Here is a 22,119-nt window from a genome sequence, read left to right on the forward strand (position 1 = left end):
TTTGTACACTTCTCAGTATGCAGATCTTTGCTCTTTTGCTGTTTGTAGTGCATTTAGTGGTATATTCTTTAATCAGAGGAAAATAATCAATTTGAGCCAAATATAAATTTGATCAGAATATCTTAAAATTTAATTCCTAATATTCTTTAAGCTAAGCCCAGCAAGCTTCACAAGAATAATAGCATACTAGCACCAAAAGGCACATGACATAATGTTTTTAAACACAGTACAATGGCCTTGTTTCAGTGCAGGAAGAGAAACAAGGTCATTCATAACTGGAGACCTTTTTGAGTAAACAATTGCAACCTGCTATTTTTTTTTTTGCAAAGCAGGCCACATATTGAAGATGCTGGAGGAAGAGGAGGGATATATTATTTCACATGAGACTGCATATTTTGGAGATTTGCTGCTCCACCATTTTAAAGGCTGCCAAGGTGGTTAAAAACAACAACAACCCTAGATCTTTTTCAAGGATTGAGGGTGAGCTTTCATATCTTTTTTTTTAAAATTAGAACCCCAAGATCAAAGCACCACAGCAATCTGCAAAAAGTCATAGACTGAGTTCATGATCAGGACTCTTTGAACAAATACCAAGTCTCGGAATTGGTTCTCAATATTAGAAGTGAACTAGGTTTACAGTGTTTGATAAACTCAAGTTTCCTGCATTTTGGAAGCTTAATTTAGGTATACAGTTTTGGGAGAATAACCGCTGCTGTTGTTAATTAATGGAATAAGAAATCTTGCTGGTTTATCATAAATTGCAGAAGGGTAATTCTGCTGCTCATTTGTCCACTCCCACTTTCACAATCTCAATACAAGTAATCCTCTAATTATGATGGTTCGTTCAGTGATATTCAAAATTATGACAGTGCTGAGCGACTTACGACTTGTGTGATAAGTTACAGCTCTCTCCCTGCAGTCACATGATCACAGCTTTGGCTCTTGCCAGTCTGCCCATACTTACAACTGCCCATGGGGGGGGGGGGTTGTACCTCCTCCAAACTACCCACCTACCTTTCCACCCACCCCCCGCCATCTATGCTCTTAAACACTGGGAAAGTTTCAATGGTGTAGCAGAAGCAGCTCAGCCTCCCCAAAGGCCAAACACTGGGAAGCTTCCACACTGGGGCACAAAGGAGCTGCCCCACAGGAAGCTCCAAATGCTCAGGAAACTCCATGTGCGGGAAGTAACCACACACACACACAAACACACCACACACACACACACAAACACACACGAAGCCTGGGAGACTCCAGCCTAGCTGCCCTCGCTCCCCTGCCTATCATCGTGCTAACTGACCTTTACAGTTTTCTTCCTCCTATGCCGTCATCAGGCTTGGCTTTTTTATCAGCAAAGAATTTTTTAAAAATTATTGTGGTGTGGTGTGGTGTGTTAAAATGCCCCTGTTCCTGGGCAGGGCTGGAGCTGGCTTCATGGTAAAAAAAAAAAAAACAATTTAAAAAAAGACCTGTCCTTGTGTTCCCAAGGCTCTGCAGAGACTACACCTCTTCCAAGACTGCATAGAGCACCCTTGAATCCAAAAGCAAATGTTTTGGCTGTCGATAGCAATTTTTTTCCCCTTCTTTTTCTTTGCAGAGGGCCAGGCTTGGCATGCCTCATAAGCTCAATCATTTTAAGAAGTTTGAGTTTGTGGCTATGACCTTAAACCCCAGGAAAGTTCCAATAAATCAAGCCCATATTCCTAGAGAAGCTACTAGAGGAGTTACTAGAGGAGCCATTTCTATCATGTACTAGTAATGAAAAATTGTGGTTAACAACAGAGTTGAACAAAAATAGGAAATAGTAGAATAGAACACAAAGAATTGGAGAGGATCCCAATGTATCACGATGTAATGGAATGTGTCCATGAACAGGAAAGTGATGCGATGAACTACAATAATGCAACAGTTCCCAAGAAGGAGGGAGCACATTTGAGGGGGGAGGGGGAGGCAAGAGACTGTACAGTCCGGATTGTGGGAAGTTAAAACGATGTAGGATACCAATGTCCTAGAATTTCCCCCAAAACAAGTTAGGGTTAGGGTAGGTTTAAGTTGGCAGGATTCTATCCATATGACATAAATAAATAAAGAACTGAATTCTGGCAGGATTGTGTTATATTATTCCTGACATATGATTTGAAAATCAAAACTGAAAGATTATAGTATAAACTGGCTATGGTGAGGCCAGTGATTAGCAGCATCCTGGGTTCCATACCCTAAAATCTAGGACGGCACTTAGAAAATCTATGCAACAATAAAATTTGGCAATTCCAAAAAGAACTACACTACTTGGATTTACATATATACAGGTAGTCCTCGACTTATGATCACAACTGAGCCCAAAATTTCTGTTGTTAAATGACACACTTGTTAAAGTGAGATTTGCCCCATTTTACGACCTTTCTTGCCACAGTTGTTAAGTCAGTCACTGCAATTGATAAGTTAGTAATCCGGTTAAGTGATCTGGCTTCCCCATTGACTATGCTTGTCAGAAGGCTGCAAAAGGTGATCACGTATCCCTGGGATATAAATATGAGCCAGTTGCCAAGCACCTGGATTTTGATTACATGAGGATGAGGACGTTACAAAGGTTGTAACTGTGAAAACCAGTCATACGTCAAATTTTTCAGTGCCTTTGTAATTTTGAATGGTCACTAAATGAACTGTTGTAAATCAAGGATTATCTATACTAGGCTGATACATTATGACATCCTAGGTTCTTGGGAAGAATTTGTTAGGTAAGAAGGCCAACTCCATTTAAGTTGGTGTCAGTCAGGTAAAGCTGATAACAACAAGCAATGGCTGAGAGCTTGGCAAGTTGAAGAAAGAGACAGAGGGGCTAATTCTAGCTGCACAAGGCCAAAACTTAAGAACAAATGCATACAAAGCCACAATTGAAAAGACAACAATAGACAGCAAATGCCATCCCGGCAAGGAAGCTGAAGAAATAGTGGACCACTTAGTTACCTGCTGCAACAACATCGCACAGACTGACTACCAACAACAATGTGACAAAGTAGCAGCAATGGTGAAGTGCTTTTTCAAGAGGCAACTGGACTTTCTTGCTCTTCTTTGAAAATGTTTCGCTTCTCATCTAAGAAGCTTCTTCAGCTCTGACTGGATGGTGGGGAATCAGAGCTAAAAAACCTTCTTGGATGAGAAGTGAAATGTCTTTTGAAGAAAAAAACCAGAAAGTCCAGTTGCGTCTTGAAAAAGCACCTTTGGGACAATCATGACCTGGATGACTGAGAATCTCCATAGACATTTTCATCAATGATGGACAAACAATATGTAACTGTACTACACGTGATGTCTACATTATATTCAGATTTTACTGACATAGGTAGCCCTTAACTTACAACCACAGTTCGAATTGGAATTTCCACTTCTAAGCAAGGTGGTCATTAAGGGAGTTACACCCAAAATTATACAACATTTTTGCTTCAGTGAATCGCTGTCACTGTCAATGAATCACATAGACATTAAAGAAATCCAGCCTTCCATAGAGGACCTGTATACTGCACGAGTCTAAAAGAGGGCTGTGAAAATATTTACAGACCCCTCACATCCCGGACATAAACTGTTCCAACTCCTTCCTTCAAAACGATGCTATAGAGCACTGCACACCAAAACAACTAGACACAAGGACGCCATCACTTTGCTAAACAAATAATTCCACCAACACTGTCCAGCCATTTACAAAGTCTGCATTACTATTACTGTTAATCTTCTCATCACTCCTTTTCACCCATCCCCTCCCACTTGTGACTGTATGACTGTAACCTTGTCGCTTGTATCCTTATGATTTATATTGACTGTTTCCTAGTATGATTCGATTGCTTATTGTACCCTATGACTATCATTAAGAGTTGTACCTCATGATTCTTGACTCTTGACAAATATATCTTTTATGTACACTGAGAGCATTTGCACCAAGACAAATTTCTTGGGTGTCCAATCACACTTGGCCAATAATGATTCTATTCCATTCCATTCCATTATTCTATTCTATTTCCCCATTGACTTTGCTTGTTGGAAGCTGACTGGAAAGGTCACGAATGGTGATCATGTGACCCAGAGACACTACAACCAATGTAAATACATGCTGGTTGCCAAGTGCCCAAATTTTGATCATGTGACTGAAGGAATGCTGCAATGGTCCTAAGCATGAGGGTGAGTTGTAAGTCAAGGAATTACATCTTTGTCTGTATCCCCATATAATTACCTAAGGCCTATCAGTCAATGAACTTAACACTGTTAATTATAGTTTTTTCCCTACTGTCATTATAGTTGCTAATTAGCAGTTATATTGCTAACAGTTAAACATTGCTTGAAAAGAAAAGAAAATTTAAAGAGAGATCAAACTGCTTTATGTAGGTAAATAATATGGTTCTAAAATTGGCTGGAAATCCCCAAAGAATAAAACATTTTATTTGTAGCATACCAATTATATTGCTTGTGATGGGAAGCTAGAATGAGGAAATTATAGGGGGACTATCAAAGCCTAGGAGAGCAGACATATTCATTTCAGCTTGAATTGTTCATTTTTATACAGCTTAGTTTTATGTTCATTCCAAAAGGAGTACATTTTCAAATGCAGAATATTTAAAAGATACTAAATCTTCGCTGGCAGGCCAAATGGCATTTTCAAGATTTGCTAGAAAATTATAGTTATAGTTTTTTTTGGTTTTTTATTTCATTTTTATGACTGTAAGCCGCCCTCTGTGGTGGCCAATAAAAATGATAAATAAATAAAAAAGTGTTGGACATTTTCTATTATACAAATAGGTATGTAGCATTCTTCACAATTTTTTCAGGATCTTCCAGAATGACAAAGAAAACCAAAACATAATTTGCATTGCTTTATCTATATGAACAATTTTATTTTCAATCAGTTTTTAGTTAAAATATGGAGACAGTCCAGACCATTAAAGTATTTCCAATCAAACATCAGAAACTTAAGACATGAAGCTTCTTACATCCGTAATATCTACTGTTATAATTACTATTAATTCCACTCCAGTATTATTTCTGAAGAAACCAATGAAAAAGATTCTATTAAGTATATTCTAAAGAAAATATGAGCAATAGATTATCTTGACAGTAATAAGCAAGACATACAAATTGCTTTCCTTTTGCATAGGAAGGTATTTATCTTCAGCACACTCTGGGTTATTATCATCATTGACTGATTTAAGTATGCCTGTGATAGTCAAACAGCACAAAAACCTATTCCTGACTTTCAAGTTTTTTATTTGTTCAAAAGAAAAACTACATTATTTAGTTTAGATATTATTATTGTTGTTTTTGTTGTTGTCGATTGCACAATCAACTAGATGTTGAGGCTAGATTTGGCATTTTAATACATTATCTACCAAGTCCTAGCTGGCAGATGTTATTGTTATGGTGTTAAAGGCATCATTGCAGGATGTAAGCTGCAAGTACTGTAAAGCTGCCTTTGCAATTGACTGATGTGTCAGTGCTGGTGTTGTTCATGTGGTGGTCCAGATTCCACCCAAAGCACCTATTACTACTGATATTATCTTTGCTTTCTTTTGCTATATTTATTCTACTTCTATTTGTAGGTCTTTATATTTTGTGATTTTTCTCCAGTTCTTCCTCTTCTATTCTCTTCTACTCTACTCTTTGTACCGATGTATTGCAATGTCCACTATCCAGACACCACCACCGACACCATCTCCACAGCAATTCAAAATCATAGCTGCCAGTTCTTTAGCTGGTGCTGTCCATCATATGATTTGAGTACTTCCGAAGAATCTATGATGTTGTAATGTATCGGTATGGTATATGTACAATATGTAATTGACAGATGGAATTTTTGGCAATTTCCTAAGTGCTGTCCAAGGTTTCTGGGTATGGCACAGAGGGTGTTGATAACCACTGGGACCACCGCAACTCATTTATTCCATAATCTTTCAATTTTTATACTTTGTAATCTTCTCCAGATTATTTTGAAATATTTTATCTCCTGGTATTGCCACACCAATTATCCACGCTTTTTCTTTTCAACTACAATTAAATCTGTTGTGTTATGAACCAAGACTTTATTAGTTTATATTCAGAAATTCCACAATATTTTAACCTGCTCATTTTCAACTACATAGGATGACATAGGATGTCATAGGATAATTTTTACAGATATTTCAGTGAATCACTTTGGTGATTACATTGGGTTGTGCAACCTTCTTGCACAAACTGTCTGATCTACTGTTTTTCCTGCCTCTTTGCACAATCTGCATTTTGAATCATTTGATGATTTTTCAGTTCTGGCCTTTATAGCATGAGCTTGAATAGCTTGTTCATGGTCAGCCAAAACCAAGCCTTCCATTTCTTTTTCTAGCCTTCCAATTGTAAGCCATGCCAGGTTTTGACTTTATTCACTTTCCCCTCAATGTTTTGTCGAAATTGACTACATGCTGTTTTTCCTTGCCAGGAAAAACATTCTGTTCTTGTTTTTATTACATTATCATCATTATTGCCTCCTCTGATTAACCCTGTCCAGTATGGCTGAATGGCATAGCTTTCATTTTCCTCAGATTGCACATGCCATACAATCTCATGAAGTTAGTTCCTTATTGAGGGATCATTATATTATTATGATTTATTGCAAAATATTGTCTATGGTTTATTACTATTATTGTTATGAATAATATGTGAGAACACCTTAGAATTTTATTGTCAATGTATATTGATCCTGCCTCAGTTACAAAATAGCTCCTAGCTTTAGAATATTGCATCATCGAAACTCTTACTTAGAAAATCAGAAATCTGCTTCCATTGGAAAAGGAAAGCAGTGTATGAATATGCATCATGAACATAACTCAGCTCAATATGAGCTATTTCATACTTTCAGGTAGATATTAAAAAGCACATATGACAGAACTCTGTGACTTCTTACTGCAAGGAACAGAGCAGTGGTATTCCCGCATCACCTTAACATGACCACCTTGGAGGAGTTTTCTTCAGAAGAGGTGGACACAAATTGGAAATCTAGTCTATGAGATAGCATCTAGCTCTGAGATACTTGGGAAAACCATCCTCCCCTGCTTTTGATTTTCCATCTCTGGACTGTGATTCCACAACAGCCTTTGAACAACCACTACATTAAGAATTAAAAGTTAAGAAACAAACAAATGTGTTATATTAAACAGAAACAATAGTTAACATGCCTGTAATAATTCTATACCTTACTTTTGTAACATTGAGGTCAATATCATGGCAGAAATACAATACTGAAACTGTTTAGGAATTAATTATGGTCACCTCAAAGGCACCTTGTATACATATTCTCTGAGAAATTGCAGGTATACCTTGACTGCTGTCAACAATATCAAACTAAACCAGTATTAGCAGCTTCTGTTACCAGGTATTTAGAAATATGCATGGTTAAAGCCAAGGAACTTCAATTGTGGAGTATCAAAGAATATGTTGTCTCTTCTTTAAATTAATAGCAAGAAGAGGTAAGAGATTATCACTTTTTCTTTTTTTAATTTTTATTATACATTTTCTTTAACTATTCATAATTATACAACATCATTGTGTACTGGGTACATCAAGTTACTTTTTCCCTTTCCATCGTGTTATACTTCCTAGCTAAAACTATCATATTGTATAATTTCTCCATCGTATCATATTATACACCAAAATTTTATCTATTATTTGTTTGTTTCCACCATAATATACTATTCCAATCCTACTTTATGCATTTCATGTTATATTCATGTACAATTCAAAGGTATAGTTTTTTTTTTTACATTATTTATTCTTACATCTTCCTTTATCCCTGTTTAAATGTAATTTTGTTAATCTTCTTTCCTTATTTAACACTAATCTCTGCTTCTATTATTTATCCAATTGTACCATATGTCCCATGTTGCATAGTACTCTGATTCTTCCTTGTCTTTAAGTTCCATTGTAAGTCTGTCCATCTTGGCGCACTCTAGTATCTTTTTGATTACGGTACTTCCTCCTCTGTATGTGTCCTTTCACTTTTCCAATTTTGTGCGTATAGGATTCTAGCTGCAGTTATTATATGAATGATTAAATAAATAAGTCTTTTATTATATTTCCCTGCTATTATCCCTAATAAAAATAGTTCTGGTTTCATATCTATTTGTTGTTTTGACATTTCTTCTAACCAATTCTTTATCTTCAGCCAGTATTTTTTCGAAGCCGGGCATGTCCACCACATGTGATAGTAGGATTCCCACTTTTGTTTGCATTTCCAACATTCAGGTGATGTATTAGGGAACATTTTTGCCAGTCTTGTAGATGGCAAAAGCCATCTGTAAAACATTTTGTATAAATTCTCTTTGTATGTGGTTGATAATGCAAATGTTTCTAAATGAACCTTAAAATGATATTAGCCAATCTATCTATACGTATTAACACACAAACTGAAAGAATTCACGTTTCATACGAGTAAAAACTAGTTAAAATGCAATAATGATTGTCAAGCTCCCAGTCTTTTAAAAAGTATCCAGAAATGGTTGATTCACTTTGCTTTTGTTGTCTAGTCAAAAGATTGCATGCACATCACTGTTGCACCTTAATTTTAAATCTCATTTGTTTAAACAAATCAACAATATCAATAGAACTTGGATCTCTTATCCAGAAGGCTGAGTCTTTGTCTAATCTACAATTCAGAAGCATATAACTAAATAGAAAACTAGCAAGAGAGAAACTTGGTTTCTTTATTTTCATGTCTGAAACAACATTAAGCATCCACTTGAAGCTCATATAAATAAATAACAGAGACTCTTCCCTCTAAATTAAACTAATTTTCAAACACATTTAAGACACATTTCATATCATCCATTGGCATTGTCTTCCCTCTAAATGCTTTATATGTTGTAAGATTGCCAACCTATTCATCTTCCTAATCATTAAGCAACAAATAAAACATTTTGACCATTATTAATTATCCACAGATTTAACAATACTCTTTGAGAATTTTAATAGCTACAAGTTTTTATTTAGAAAAACAAAAGACAATTAAATCCATTGGGATTTTATAACTGGCACTAAGTCTACTTGCTTTCCAGATACACTGGAATCAGAACAGCAACTATTTCTAAATCAGCTAACCGATTGATGTGATGGCTAGAGGTGTTGGGAGTTATCTCAGCCTCAATTTTCCTGAAAAGCATCAACTTGGACAAGACTGAATCTAGGATCCGAGTACTTCTTAAATGATTTCTAGACTCAAGACTGATGGCTCCCTTCTTAGCCTGCTACAGTCAAAATACCTAGAATCAAAGAGACTTAAAAAAGGTGACATTGTAAGGACTGGCCCTGATCTAACTGGCAACATTAATAACCACATGTCTTGTTTTCATGTCAATGAGGGAAGGTGAAATATATTTTTACGGAGCAGACAGGCTGCTTCTAAAATGACAGAGATTTGAACTGTAGTTTTAGCAAGAGCTAATGGCGAATGGAAAATGTTAGTTTTTTCAGGGGGGGTCCACTCTGAGAGAGAAGTAACTGTGTTGTGCATAATTATTTCATAAAGAAAAGATGAGCTCTTCTGTTCTTTTGGAGGAATGAGCACCAAGGACTTTTCGTTAAAGTAGATAAATAAATGTATAGGTGTAGCGGATAGGATGATTATTGCTGCCATGAATTATCTCGCAGGCAGTAACCACTTGGTATTTGCATTCCTGAACGCTATGTTATCTGTGTGATGTTATGTAACTCATTAATGCATCGTTGAAAAACTATCTCTGAACTAGGTACAAATATTCCTTTCTTGGGCTAAATAACAGGGCAGTAAGTAGAAAAATGAGAAATCATATTTTAGATTGGTTTTACATCAGCACCAAACAGTCTCGCTGGAACAAGTCCAGGCTAGCTTAGGCCGCCCTTTTTGATAAGTGCTTACAGTTATTTTTTGGGTTGCTTCCTTTAAACTTCTCCCCCCCCCCCCCCCCCCCCCCCCCCTCATCAAAAAAACCCACTCGTGAGCTTTTCGGGGAGCTCACCGAAGCTACGGATCTGAAAACAGTTTTGGCGACACTGAAAAAGCAGCCCTGGGCTAGAAGGTAAAGGCAAAATACTGCAAAAGCATCGGAAGATGTTTCTAAAGCAGCAGCTCCTAAAGAATGCAGCTACTTGATTATTACATAAGGCAAATAGGTGGTCTTTGTCATACCTCCATTAACTTGCACTCCTCCTCCAATTATATGCTAGCATAATTTTTGCTGCCCTGATGACCAAGCCTCCAATCTGCCTTAATAGAGCAAATGGCCATAATTGGCAGCACTCCAAACTGTATACGGAATAAAGAAAATGGCGCTGCTGCCCTCTCAAGAGAGAGCCATGGGAAACAGCTGAAGCAGCAGAAAACCCATAATGTACTCATTTGGGGCAGAATTAGCAATACATTTCTAGTATAAATCCCATCCCTTTTTTTAAAGGGAATTACCTCTTTTTTTTTAGATCACTGACTATATGTTTAATAACAAGTGTAATGGTATACCAGAATACTCTTTATATGTATATACTAGCTCTATACCCGTGCTTCGCTACAAAACTATGAGGTCGGGCTTTGTTTTGGGGGAGAAAAATAAGGAAAAGAAAATTCTGCCTCTGCCTACCAGCATCCATTGGTATTCATCTGGCTAGCATCCTGTCAGTGTGTGAGTGAGTTGAGGGCTGTTTGGAAACTGAAAGAGTATTTGCTGCGTGAGCAAGAAGGAGACAGCAAGGAGCCTGGGCGTGGCTTATCTCAACTGTTCTGTACTAAAGCTGGTTGCTGCTGTGAAACTAAAACTGAAACTCCTCTCCTCTGCTTGTGTTTTGCATTTGGAACAGATTTCTTTTCAGGTGGAGAGAGGAAGTGGAATTCCTTAGCATCAGAGCGTAATAATATATGAAATACTAATGCTCTGATGGTCATTTCGAAAAATCCTTTGTTAGCGAGCACCCAGAAGCCAAGAGGAGCATAAGTGCCAAATTTCAAGTTTGTAGGCTTTACGGTTCTGGATATATATGAATGAAGATAATGAGATAATGAGCCCAGGTAACATCTGGACAGCATTATGTGAGTAGAAACATCCTTAAAAATCACATTCCTGATTTTTCCCCCTAACTCCCAGTCCAAATTGGTCATGGAAGGAAATGCCCAGGGACCTAAGGGAAAAGGGAAAGCATGAGCATCTTTAACTGACCAAAAGATGCTCAGAAGATATAAACTCTGGGTTAATCATCGATAAGAACATGAATGATGCTTCATCGATTGTTCACGCACCAAGACCAAACAGTTAAGAAACAAGTTTCAAACTGAAACAGCTAAAGAAAAAATTAGACTATATGCATAATAAGCAAGGGATTAGTCAACTAAATCAGTGGGCCCCCAAACTTTTGGGCACCAGGAACCGGTTCCATGGAGAGAGGTTATTCTGCGGACCGGAGGGGCGTGGTTTTGCATGCTGCCTGCATCCTACAGATGGGGTTTCGCTGGTTTGCACGGCCTGGTGCCGGTACACAGACTGGGGGTTGGAGACCCCTGAACTAAACTGTGTCCTAAGGACACCGTCTCTAAGAACAATTACTATGCTATCTTTGTACTGTGGTTAGGGGAACGTAAAGAAGAGCTCTAAATAGGATAACATGCTACAAAAGAGCTTTCTGGTTGCCCAGGAACTCTCAAGATCATTTCAAAATGTTGGTCACCCCAACATCCAATATTAGTCAATCCGTAAGTTTAAATTGCTTGGTAGACTTTCTTAATGTCTCAAGTTATAGGCATGGATCATAGGTGGCTTTGATTACGGACTTCTTCTACCAGCTGAATACTCAGTTGAATACCACAGCCACAGACTGAATTTCTGCTGTTCTAGTGTGCTTTTTCTGTTCGTTTGTTTCTTTCTTTCTTTGTTGGAGTGTATCTTTTTATCTTGCATTGTGCCCTTTCTTAGACATTTAATGATGACAAATTGAATGTGCATTTTATAAGTTAAATAAATTAATGAAGCTGGGAATTATTTATTATTCCAGTATTAAAACAATGCAGATTTTTATTGGAAAAATAACCTCTAGAAAAGACATTTAAGCTCCACAACAGCAAAAATTGCATTGATGGAGGAACAAGTCAACCTGCAGAAACAGGAAAATGATAAAAATGAGTTAGGAAAACAAGCAGCCAGGTTCTATTGGCAATACCCAATAAAAGTCTCTTGGAGAAAACATAAACACACCTAGGTAAGAAAGAGGTTACATTAAATTATTCCTTGGATTAAACAGCCTGCTAGGTGACTACTGAGTACAAACATACATGTCTGCTGATGATTAAAGCAACTAAGGCAAATGTCAATCCCTATGTAGGGTAGCCAGTAATGAATTAGATAATTCAGAGAGTTGATAGTCTGTAATATGATTTTTGTGCTGACTGAAATAAAAGCAGCCAACACCTAATTTAAAATTCGGCTGTGTTAACAGGTTGGCTATTTATTTGTTTGCCACTTTCTCTCTCCACCCTGAACCCTAGGATCATAATTTTGTCTGGGCTTGCCGTAGATGAGTCAATACACTTTTAAAATAAATTTTCCACGAGATTTATCACACCCAATCTAGAGCAAGGCATGTGGGTATCTTGCCCCTAGCGCAGTCAATAGCCAGCACACTGACTGTTCTGGCTGGTAATAAAGCCATGCGCACAACTGTTTCTCTCTACACAGATATCTGTCGATTACAGTGATGGCACACACCACAACAGCAGAACTATTTTCATAAAGACCTAGGCAGCATGCAAAACTCTGTTTTTATAGAGAGTTTATTTCTATTCACCTCAATGGCATATAGCAGGCTTATATGACTATAAAGTGAACTAAATAGCAAGTAACAACAATAGTAGATTTATTGTCAAAAAGCAAAGAATTAAAATTTTATTTAAAATTAGAAAGTGGAAGAATTTCTGATGCAACAAGCCTCTGGCTATGTCCTCTATCTGCTTTTCTAGCATAAACCATAAGCCCAAGTCACTCTTCCATCAGAACTGCAGCCTGTCTGGAGACATTATTGGAGACAAACAGAAAAATACAATGGACAAATAGTAACTCTGCCTTGTTAAAATTCAATTTAAACCTGTAGCCTCCTATCCAGATCCTCACAGTTTCAAGGCATTGTGACAAGACTTCAATAGCATCATCAGCCTTCCCTGGAGTAATGATTACAAAAGTAGGTATCATCAGCATATTGAGAATGCCAGGCCCCAAACTGCCAGATGACTTCTGCCAGTGGTTTCATATAGAGTTCAGAAAAGTGGTCTATACAGCGGTCTCCAACCTTTCCGGCTCTGTGAACTGCCAGGGGGAGGGATGGTTCCGCATGAGCAATGAGTGAATGCACAAACGGTGACATGCACGTCTGCTGCTCGCATAAATGGAGCTGTGTGTGCATGCTCACTTGTCCGCAGCACATGCAAGTAGAGTTGCGGGCATGTGCACAGTCATCCATTTCCAATGCCTGGTTCTGTAAAAGCTGAGGCCGAGTAGTGGGCTACAACCTGGGGGTTGGGGACCCCTGGTCTATGAGACACCTGAGTAGCTCCTGGATCAACTTTTTCTCCTTCTCCTCTATGCCTGAAACCAACCAATGATGAAGGATCAGAGGCATTGTGTCCCCAACCTCTTGCAGCATTCCAGAAGGTTACCACTGTTGATGGTACCAAAAAGAGAGTTCTTAAGGGACCAAGGTGGGACCACTTCCCCCATCCAGATCCCAAAAAAGGCAACCAACTAATACAACTAATGCCAACTATCCCTTTTCTGGGGCTAGAGAACAGACTAGAATTTCTGTTTTAATGTAGCCTTACAATAAAACAAATTTGTCATCTAGTCCAGGGGTCTCCAACTTTGGCAATTTTAAGACTCGTGGACTTCAACTCCTAGAGTTCCTCAGCCAGCTTTGCTGGTTGAGGAACTCTGGGAGTTGAAGTCCACAAATCTTAAAAGTTGCTAAGGTTGGAGACCCCTGATTTCCTGTCTGATTTATCTTTGAGGGTTGACAACCTTGAAACCTGAAGGTACAAACATCCTGTCATCACTTGTAACTATCTGATCAATTGCGGGGGGTGTCCTTTCAAAGTTTTTTCTCTGGCCATTGAGTGACTGGAAGCTGTCCCCTCTCTTCGTTCCATAGACAGCATCTCTTTCCTCTCTCTCTCTCATCCACAATTCCCTTCCATTCTATGAGAGATTCATAAGCCAAGGGTGCATCAAATCTTTCTGTCAATTAATATGAATGAAACTATTCCCCCTCCAGCTGCACGAAGAAGCCAAGAGGAGCAAGGATCCGGCCCATAAGAAGCAGAGAACATCCTAGAGATATCTCATCAGAGGTCAGAAGTAAAATGTAATCCCTTCGGTAAAAAGATGACACAGCCATTAATTACCCAAGTCCCTAGACTTGAGCAACCCAAGTAACAGAACCAGGTGAGAACTCTTTATACTGATTCTTCTCAAAAGGGAATTAGCCATCCAAATAGGGCTAATAAAAAATGAGGAGAAATGAAGTCAGTCCATGTCTATAATTAACACAGAAAAGGCCCAAATGAGGGCATACCCCTGAGGTTAATCAGATTCAGTTTTTCTCTACTGGCACTCTATGCAAAATTTCTGTTGCTTCATTTCCCAGAAGCTTTCAGTAAACTAAGGATCCACCCAGGATTGATCAACAGGGAGAGAGCTTGACTTGAGATGAGTTCATGAAGAACCCAAGTCACTTCACACTGGCAACAGTGAATCAGACCTCACCAGATTCATCCACCAGATCATCAGCATATTCCAGAAACCATCCAGATCCATGTGGTTCCTGGGGTGGATCATTCAAATGGGTTCAGCTCTACAGAGGTCACAGATGACTATCAACCAAATTGGGACCGAGAAATGATTAAGTCATGACAGAAGTGTGATGGTAATTCTCTTCACGTTTAGTTTTGATATTCTAAAGCAAAGTTCTAATATGTCAGTCTGTGCATGTTGAGGCTAAGGCCTCCAGAGTTAACCCCTGATTGCCTGGCACCAACCAGAAACAGGACTGGTCACATGAAGCTCCTCAAGAGAAAGTCTCCAGACTAGAAACCCACATCGCTATCCTGATGGGTACTAGACACTTAGCGCACCAACAGTATCCCTAGCTTGTGTCTATAGCCCAATTAAACACAAACACCCACACGAAGCCTTTGCAGGAACAATGATGACCAGAGATAAAATCTCCAGATAGTTCAGCACACAGACATAAACTGGCCTTGAGACTGTTGTAGGAGATGAAACCACAGATTTTTTAACAAATGCTGGGTCTACCACAACATCATGTAAAGGTATCTATCAGCAACACTTTTAAGACTAGGAGCACTAATAATCTGGCCATAGCTGAGATTAAGACTCCCACAGATATTATTTCTTACAAATTTAATTTTGTTTAAATTCAGGGTTGGCATAAAATTGTAGCCCTCGGTATCATCCTTAAAAGGGCACAAAATAAACTAAGCAAGGAAAGCACACAGAGCATGGCTTTTGGAATAATTTCTAACCCTTCTACCAATAGTACCCCCAAAAAGGTGTTGGTAATTTCTTTTGCATAATTAAATAACATAATAACATCTCTGTGTCTGTGTTTGTACTTTCTCCCCAGGGTCTAATCAGGGTGAAGTCATATGTTGCCTCTGTGTATGCAAAAATGTATCAATGACATTCTAATTAGAGCAGTTGCCTATATATTTCAGTTATCTCCTCCTCTCATGTTGTTTTTGTACTTGTGCTTATGTATGTCCTGGAAAATACAGTGCATACTTTTCACTCTGCACTACCAAACAGAAGGGAGACGACTCAGGCAAAATTCCAAACTATTACCTATCTGCCTCTGCCACAGGGATGAACCAGATAATTTTTTTAAGGATTTTTTTCCCTCCATAGTTCTAATTCTAGCCCATTTTTAGACTTATCTTTTGCTGGTTCTACAATACCAAATTTAGGCCTGTTCTATTTTGGCCACAGACAATTACTAGACAACCTGTTACCCACTGGTCATTGTTTCAGAGATATTAGCTTATTTAAACAGAGAAACAGAATGATCATGGGCAAAAAAAAAGCAACGGGAGCAGAAGTGACTTCCGACTTCCTGCTGGCTCCCCCATAGACTTTCCTTGTAGAAAGCTGGCAGGGAACATTGAAAATGACAATCACATGACCACGTCTGACCATGACAGTATAGCAACACTGAATCAGCCACAACTTTGCCAAATTTCAATTGCACGGGAGCCAGAGGTCCTGGGTTTTGGACACATTTTATAAGTCAGTCCATTTGAAGTACTTTGACACAAAAACTGTCACCCGTTTCATCCAACTGAAAGTTACAAACAATCAAAAAGACGTGAGAGCTTTAATAGTATATAGCTTCTGTGGATGGATAGGTAGGGTCTTGAGTTCCTTTGTATGTTTTTTTATATTCTTTGGGATAGAAATAATAAAAAAATAACTGGCAATGAAAGTTACTTTGAGTCAATTCACTCAAGAAAAAGTTACATTAGCAATAATAGAGAACATTTTGGAAGATTAGATATTGCTATGCAGGGGTGGGATTCAAAAATTTTAACAAGGGAGTTTCTGCCTGGTTGCTGGGTGGGCATGGCCATGGTGGGTGTGGCCTAGTTGGCCTCCTGCACACTGGCTTCAAATTTTTTTACTACCGGTTCTGTGGGCGTGGCTTGGTGGGCATGACAGGGAGGGATACTGTAAAATCTCCAGTCAGAGGTGGTATTTGCCAGTTCTCTGAACTATTCAAAATTCCTGCTACCGGTTCTCCAGAATTGGTCAGAACCTGCTGAATACCCACCTCTGCTCCTGCACCACAGTGGGAGGGGGGGCATTTTTGCCCTCCCCAGGCTCTGGAGGCTTTCCTTGAGCCTCCGGGAGAACAAAAACAGCCTCCCTGTGCTCTGAAGGCTCTCTGGAAGCCGGAAACAGGCCCATTTCTGGACTTCCTGAACTTCTGGAAGATCCATTTTTCACCTTCCCATAGCCTCCGCAAGCACCCTGCACTTACCTGCAATTTAAAACAGACCGCATGGGGACTCCTGGGAGGGGTGGACAGGTCCAGACAGGAGTGGGATTTGGGGTTTCTCCAAACTATGCAGAATCTTAGCTAGGGGTTCTCCCGAACCACTGCAAATCCCCAACAGCCCACCCCTGGCTACAAGGAGTACTCAAAGGGAAAATAATAGGTGAAAAAATAAATCTTTTTTGCATGTAGAATGTTGTGTGTTTTGAGTGATATTATTTTTATCATGGCTAGTTAGTTTCTGAATCACCAGTACACATTTTGCCTAAAACATCTTTTTACATATTTGAGACTCGGGTTTGAAATAATATTTAATTTTGGAATGGATATTATATCAGAGTCTTGTACTTAAACTCATACGAAAGGTTTTTTTTAAAACTTCAATGTCACATAATCATCATAGCAACCATTTTACAATTAGTCCACCCTTCCTCATGTGGTAGCCATTTTATGAGTCCACCAGGCCAATCACATTAGGAAGCTTTGAAACTGCTAATTGCAAATTACAAAGTAATAATTATGAAATTCACTCATATTCAGATCTAGCCTACTTTGACTTGCATCACTACCATATATAGAGCTAACTGGAGCTTCATTCTCCAGGAGGTGCCAGGTATTTTCCTTAATATACTGACAGTAAGCAATATATTCAATTGTTTTTTCCAACAGTTTATTCAAATATCTAAAAACAACGGAATACAGCATTGCTTCCCTTTTCTCTGCACCATAAAGCAAGGGCATTTATTTTTCCTGGCAGCCAATACACCTGAACAGGATAATGACTCATAAACTGGCTCTTTGTTCAAATACTGTTTGCACCTTTAACAACATAAAAGGGTTAAGCAATATTTGAGGTAGAGAGGCCTTGTATTTACAATAAAGTACATGATACTCCACTCCACTGTTCTCTGATAAAGCAATCTGGAATCAATTAAACATAGCAGATGTTAGGTGACTACATTTATTATTCTCTTTAGACTAATCTGGCTTGATTTGCAATTTCTACCAGCAGGAAAATTTAGATACACTTGGGCAAGATAGTGGTAAGTTTTTTTAGCAAAGAATTCATTGGTCTACTGGAAGTTCAATGGTCATTAGACTCTGAAGAAATTTGAAGCTTCGTAAATAAAAAGGCTGATGAAGTGAAGGCAGACACAAAATAAACAATGTGTGTTCACAAACAAACACATATAGAAAGGTATGTCTAAAGTAAGAAACTAAAAAAGTATGTCTAAACATTCAATAAGATTATTCCATAATTACTATTTGTTCAAAGAAAGCTTCCTTTACAACAAAGGTAGACAACCTGTGTCATGTGCACATTGCTGAACCACAGCTCTTAGCAACCCTTATCACTGGCTAAGCAAACTGGAACAGCTGGGAGATGTAGTTTAGGAACATCTGGAGTGCAAGAAGCTACTATCTCCTTACTGTAAGTAATGAACATTGGTATTGATTTTCTAGAAGCAGGTACAATACAACAATGTCCCAAGTCTGTGTCTGCAGGCCTTTGAATTCTATGCTCTCTAGTTTACAAAAAAAGAGCAATGGTTCAAAGATATCCTCAGAATCTGTACACCGCAGACTCAGACATTTCAGATCTCTAAAAGTCTACTTCTTCCAAATTTACCCATAAAAGATATCACGTAGCATAAAAAAGTGGACAGTGTAAACAGCACCCTTCCTTTTTCACCATGTGTGGTGCTTGGGGTCCAAAATTTACACAAGCATGGATTATATACATAAGACGAATGAATCTACTAAGATGCATGAAGTGTATATTTAAAGGGCATTTATTTGATATTTAGGATCATCAAAAGCAAACTTTTGTTGTCTTCTCGTGCGTGGGATCATTTTATTTTGGAATTATTGCTGAGTCATGCACACTGGATTCCTTTGAGATTGCTGTAATTTCAGAAAATAAAGCACGCACACACAATTCAATGACATTAACCTGCAGGTTGATTCACCCGCTGTTGAAAAAAGAGGAACATAAATAGATCTTAATTTGGACTCCCAAAGTGTGGAAGTAGCAAGCAGAAAAAGAAAAAAAAACACCAAATGATATATCAAAGGCCAACTTTTCTAAATTGTATTTATTTTTAAAAGCCCAGTTAGCCCAGGAGCAAATATCAACACAATTTCTACCAATAAAACAATTTTAAACAGAATATGATGCTATTCACAGAATTATATTTTTCTGTTTTTTACAAAACACTAAAACAGCATTTCTACATTCTACCACTAGGGGGCACAGTTTCAAACCAAGGTATAAACTTGCACCAGCAAATCCAATTAAAAAGATTCTGAACAACATCTTGCCAAGTTGCAACCAAAAAGGAGCTTCCTAGAAGCAACCACAATAGCCATGGTTCCTGCTCACACTTGAAGACTTCATTCACAAAAGGCTGTTTAACATAGGTTTATCAGTATTAGGTTTATCATTAATAAAGTTGTGCTATTTTTTAAAAAAATAGGGCATCATAAGAGGAAGCAGGAATTAAGCAGACTATAAGTAGTCCAGTGGCTAAGATTTATAATTATATTTTCCTCTTTAATATATTTTATTAATTATATAATTATACTAGCGTTGCCTCACATCTTGTGACTAACGCCTACCATACACAAAGGCAACATTCTGCAAAAATATCAGGCAAGTTATCAATCTGATGCTAGTTGTACTGCTGCTGCTTTATTAAAGTTAAGTCACTGAAACCCTTTATTTGCCAACATGATAACTACAGGAATTATAATAAAAAAATGAAGTCTTGAAAGGGATGCTCCAAAATTTAAAGAGTTCATATGTATTGACTACCACGTATTCTATTGACTACCATGTACATTGACTACCATGCTGACTGTATCAAAAGTAAGTCACACAACCCACAACTCAGCTTTAACCTTCAACCACAACCCTACCTCAACCAATCCACCATCACCCAAGAGTAGGCACGCATGCCCCAACTACCTCAATTCCAACTACTGCTGGCCTTAAATGCAAGCTACTCAATGCAAGAAGCCTTGCGAATAAAATACCTGAATTTCTCCTCTTACTAAATATGGCTAAATTCGACATCATATTTGTCTCTGAAACATGGCTCAATGCATCTCTCCCTGACTCCATTACCACAGTAAGAGACTATCATGTTTACCGATCAGATCGTGAAATTCGTAGAGGAGGTGGTGTTGCTATCTTCTATAAAAAGTCCTTACATCTGAAAAACATCCAAGTTACCCAGGAGCTTGCTCTTCCTGAGACCATCATATGTGAACTATCCTTAAATATCACATTTCAATTCTTACTATGTTACAGAGCACCTGATTATGACATCGAACATGTAAACAAGCTAAATACACTACTAACATGGGCAGCATTCTGCCCACACACTTTTATCTTTCTTGGTGACTTCAATCTACCTCATATTGACTGGACCCTAAATGAATGTACAACTGAACCCATACACGCAACCTTCTACAATGCTGTTACAAATCTGGGACTGGAACAACTAGTCACCAACAACACTAGACTAAACAACTGCCTCGATTTCATCTTCTGCAATAGTTTGAATTTAATTTATGGAATACAAACTAAAGAACCCTTTTCCAGCAGTGACCACAACATGATTGACTTTTGTCTCAACATACGCCCACACAAAAATCATCACAATGACGTAATCCCCAATTTTAACTTCAAAAAAGGCAACTATGATCTTATAGACAACGATCTCTCATCCCTTGATTGGCAATCTCTATTCACTGGATGCAGTACTGTTGAAGACCATTACAACATATTTTTACTTGAAGTCAAAAGAGTCATCAAACTATATGTACCAACAACAACTCCCAAAACAAAAACAAAAAAAAACAGATTACCCATAACAATAAGGAAACTTCAATCCAAAAAGAGATCACTCTGGCAGAAAAACAAATCTGGTCACGTTGCCAATTTCAAAAGCCGATACAAAAATTTATGCCACCAGATAAAGACTGAATGCACCAATTATCACATTAAACAAGAGGAAAACCTTCTATGCACCAATTCCACCCGCGCTTTTTACAATTTTGTAAACAACAAACTAAAAGACTCAAGGTCCATCCCACCCCGATAGGACCTAATGGTAAAGACTGCAACAATGACACCATTAAAGCCAACATCTTTAACACATTGCTTGTAAACAGCAATGGATCATGCCCAGTATTTCCTAGCCGAACCACAGACAACTACAATGATCTAATACATATTGATTTTACAGAAGACAATGTTGAAAAAGCATTATGCAATCTAAAACCATCTCTATCTACTGGACCAGATGGAATATGTGCCTACTTCTTAAAAAAGCTATCCACTGCCATAGACGAACCTCTAAGCATAACCTTTGAAAAATCTTTCAGGACCAGCTCCTTGCCTAACCTATGATCACAAGCCATGGTCATCCCCATCTTCAAAAAGGGAGAGCCCAGCCTAGTTGAAAATTACAGACCAATCTCCTTATGCTGCGTCACCTGTAAAGTCATGGAGTCAATTATTAACCAATCCATTATCCTCCACTTAGAGACAAACAACCTACTCTCTAATAAACAATTTGGTTTCAGGAAAAAATTATCCTGTAATCTGCAACTCTTACACTGCAAAAACATATGGACTACACAACTCGATCAGGGCAAAGCAATAGACGCAATCTACATAGACTTCTGTAAAGCCTTTGATTCAGTGGTACACGACAAACTACTCCTAAAACTAAAATCTAATGGTATCTCTGGACAACTGCATAACTGGATAGAAGCATTCCTGTCAAACAGACAACAAATGGTCAAAATTGGGAGCATCCTATCAAATTCTGTACCTGTCAACAGTGGTGTACCCCAAGGCAGTGTTCTAGGACCAACTCTCTTCATACTCTACATAAATGACCTCTGTGATCATATTAAGAGCAACTGCGTTCTTTTCGCTGATGATGTAAAGCTGTTCAACACCACAGACAATACTGCTACCCTTCAAAAAGATCTTGACTATGTATCAGAATGGTCAAACAAATG

The 22,119-nt window shown here is 38.2% G+C and overlaps 1 protein-coding gene across 3 annotated transcripts in view; it reads right to left on the minus strand.

Annotated features, from left to right (window-relative positions):
* The window catches only part of DIP2B (DIP2 acetate--CoA ligase B (putative)), a 190,777-nt gene that overhangs the window by 70,985 nt on the left and 97,673 nt on the right, over nucleotides 1-22,119 (minus strand). The window lies entirely within an intron of this gene.

The sequence above is a fragment of the Notechis scutatus genome, chromosome 2 (genome assembly GCF_049901735.1).
Source record: "Notechis scutatus isolate UNSWTSFEM ecotype Mainland chromosome 2, rNotScu1.2, whole genome shotgun sequence".
In the NCBI taxonomy this organism is placed as follows: domain Eukaryota; kingdom Metazoa; phylum Chordata; class Lepidosauria; order Squamata; family Elapidae; genus Notechis; species Notechis scutatus.